The sequence below is a fragment of the Vicia villosa genome, linkage group LG4 (assembly GCF_029867415.1).
Source record: "Vicia villosa cultivar HV-30 ecotype Madison, WI linkage group LG4, Vvil1.0, whole genome shotgun sequence".
Taxonomy (NCBI): domain Eukaryota; kingdom Viridiplantae; phylum Streptophyta; class Magnoliopsida; order Fabales; family Fabaceae; genus Vicia; species Vicia villosa.
In genome coordinates, this window is record NC_081183.1 from 59809810 (window position 1) to 59810296 (window position 487).

Consider the following 487-nt stretch of genomic DNA (forward strand, 5'->3'; position numbering starts at 1 on the left):
AACTGTCCATGATCTCCAGAAGGGTAAACCATCTCTGGAAGAGCAAGCAAAGGAAGTTCAAGAGCTTCAGAAGTTCAAAGAAGCCTGAATGAGGAGAATCTTCTAGAGGCAGAAGATCTGACAAGAAGAAGGTCATCTGCTATGAGTGCAATGAGCCTGGACACTTCAAGAATGAATGTCCAAAACTTCAGAAGGAGAATCCCAAGAAGAAGTTTCATAAAGAAGAAAGGTCTTATGGCAACATGGGATGATTCAGAATCAGAATCAGAATCAGACTCTGAAGGCGAGCAAGCAAACTTTGCACTGATGGCCACAGTGGATGATGGATCAGAATCTACATCAGAATCAGATTCTGAAGAGGTATTTTCTGAACTATCTAGAGAAGAGTTAGTTTCCAGTTTAAATGAACTTCTAGAACTCAAGGCTCATCTTAGTATCAAATACAAAAAGCTGAAAAAGCTATTTGAATTTGAAACTAAGAAGTTGG